Below are 2,500 nucleotides of genomic sequence, written 5' to 3'. Positions count from 1 at the left end.
ATATATTAATAACTAGGTATGTTCCGATACTTTTTTGGCCGATACCAATGTTTTGAAAATGCCGTGATCGGGCCCGATCGATCGGGACAACACTACCCTGAACCCTTCCAGACCAACCCAGAACCTTCCTGGGTTGGTCTGGAAACACTAACTGGACCACTAGCCAACAACATTGGCATGCGTTGATCCAGCAGTCCAGGACCTGCACAGGCAACCGAGCCAGCCGTGGTCCCGGGAGCTCTGCTGGTTCAGTTCTGCTGGTCCTGGTTCAGTAGTAACTAAAGTGGGCGGGGTCTCCAGCTACTTGCCCCGCCCCTTTCTGGATCGACCAGAGCTTCAAGTGTCGAATCTGCTGCTAAGATGGTGGTCCGGCATGTGGACACACACACACACACACACACACACACACACACACACACACGTCGCTGCAGGCTGAGAGGAAACACTGCTGCCTTGTTTAAGGAGAAGTGATACTCAAGCTGAGTGTGTGTGTGTGTGTGTGTGTGTGTGTGTGTGTGTGTGTGTGTGTGTGTGTGTGTGTGTCACTGGTGGCAGCCTCTCTCACTCACACACACCTCCTGTCTTCTATCTCTGTGAGGACCGTTACTAGTCCTGGTTCCAGTTCTTCTAGTCCTGGTACGAGGACGTAAACAAGCGTCTCTCTGTCCTCCGTCCTCCATCCAGCGGTGTTCTGGTCCGGGTCCGGGTCCGGGTCCGGACCGGTCCCGTACAGTCGAGGACGGGACGGGTCCTGCCTCGTCTGGCCTCACGTCTCCTCATCTGGTCTCTTCTTGTCTCTTTGTTGATGTTTCTCGTTTTGTGGTTCTGACCCGGATTTCTGCAGTTTTTCCTCTTTTTAAAGGGGACCTATTATGGCATCTAATACCTATTTTAAACAGGCCTTGAATGTCTTAAAAATAAGCCTTTGATTGTTTTTGCTAAATAAATTAGAAATTCAGCCTCTGAGCTATGTCTTTATCTTCCCATTCCCTAACCTCATTATCTATGCGGGATTCTGAGTGGGCGGGGCTATGATAATGAGGCTCTGTGCTGATTGGCTGCCTGAATGACGCAATACACCGCTACGGAAAAATGGCGGAAGCTCCGGCCGGCGGAGTTACACCGTGTCCGTGTCCTAACTATGGAGCCAAATCAAGACCAAAAGTTTTGCTAATTTGAAAATATAATTGTAATTGAAAAACTAAGATTTTAACCTGAAAATTCAAGTTTTGATCATGAATTTATTTTTTTACAGTTTCAATTTTTTTTTTCAGTATCACATCTTTTTTTTTCAGTTTCACATCTTTTTTTCAGTTTCAGACTTTTGGCCCCGATCTGGCGTAGGGGGCGTGGCATCATGAGTGACAGCATAACAGAGAAGGCGGGGGACGTTCCTCAGTCATGTTGCCTTCAGGAAACGTAGGTTGCAGAAGTTATCAGTAGAAGTATGATTCAACATTGTATATACACCATATTCACGTGATTGGCAGTGGAAAAAACGGATATATGCAGCGACGCAGCGCGATCCGGTGCACCGTTTTGAGCTGAACATTTGTCGGACGTCCTGCTTCTATTTTCGTCCTGTCGCTCGCATTGAAAGCCGGTTGAAAGCGCTGTAGGAAACAGTCATGATGAGGAACGGCTGGTCCAGTTGAAATGAGAAGTTATCTATGATTCCTCCTCATTTCACTACAAAAACCTCAATAAAGTGGCAGCTGCTGGAGGGAGATGGACAGAGAGCGTCCGATGTCACGCAGTGCAACGTCATAGTCGGACGCTCGCATGCAGTTACACGGTGTTTAGTTGTGGGCGTGGTTTGCATTTTGGTTACGTAACGAAAATGCGCAGAATCTGAACGGCTCGTAGATCCACATCACACTGGACGGCTCATCCGGGACAGACACTGCAGAATTTGGTTGTTTTCCTCCTTCTCTGAGTTGGCAGGCTGAGGGGAGACCACTTTATATACAGGACTGTCTCAGAAAATTAGAATATTGTGATAAACTTCTTTATTTTCTTTAATGCAATTAAAAAAACAAAAATGTCATACATTCTGGATTCATTACAAACCAACTGAAATATTACAAGCCTTTTATTATTTTAATATTGCTGATTATGGTTTACAGTTTAAGATTCCCAGAATATTCAAATTTTTTTGAGATAGGATATTTGAGTTTTCTTAAGCACATCTACTTTCATTTTATTTCAGTTTTTTTCTTTTTTATTAATTTCTAATTTTAACTCGTTGGTTTCAGGATCTTGTTTTTCTTGTAAGTGCTGGTCTACCGGGCCTAATGGGTCTACCGGGTCTACTGGGTCCAAACCGGCTCCAGGTTCCTCAACAACACAGAAGAGACAGAAGAAGAAGAATTCTGCTCCGGCCAGATGTGGTTCTGTCAAACGGGCCTGAACAGAACCTGAGCAGAACCAGCAGCTGTCCGTCTCAGCTGCTGCCAGAGGCTGGAAAATGTGACTCCGGGAGACGGAGTCGGCTGCAGTT

The 2,500-nt window shown here is 46.0% G+C and overlaps 1 protein-coding gene across 1 annotated transcript in view; it reads left to right on the top strand.

Moving 5' to 3' along the window:
* mgat4b (alpha-1,3-mannosyl-glycoprotein 4-beta-N-acetylglucosaminyltransferase B) overlaps nucleotides 1-2,500 on the top strand; it is a 55,230-nt gene that overhangs the window by 19,120 nt on the left and 33,610 nt on the right. The window lies entirely within an intron of this gene.

This window comes from Cololabis saira, chromosome 7 (assembly GCF_033807715.1).
Source record: "Cololabis saira isolate AMF1-May2022 chromosome 7, fColSai1.1, whole genome shotgun sequence".
Taxonomy (NCBI): Eukaryota; Metazoa; Chordata; class Actinopteri; order Beloniformes; family Belonidae; genus Cololabis; species Cololabis saira.
Note: the sequence above shows the minus strand (reverse complement) of the source record. Positions and strands in the feature narration are given on the sequence as shown.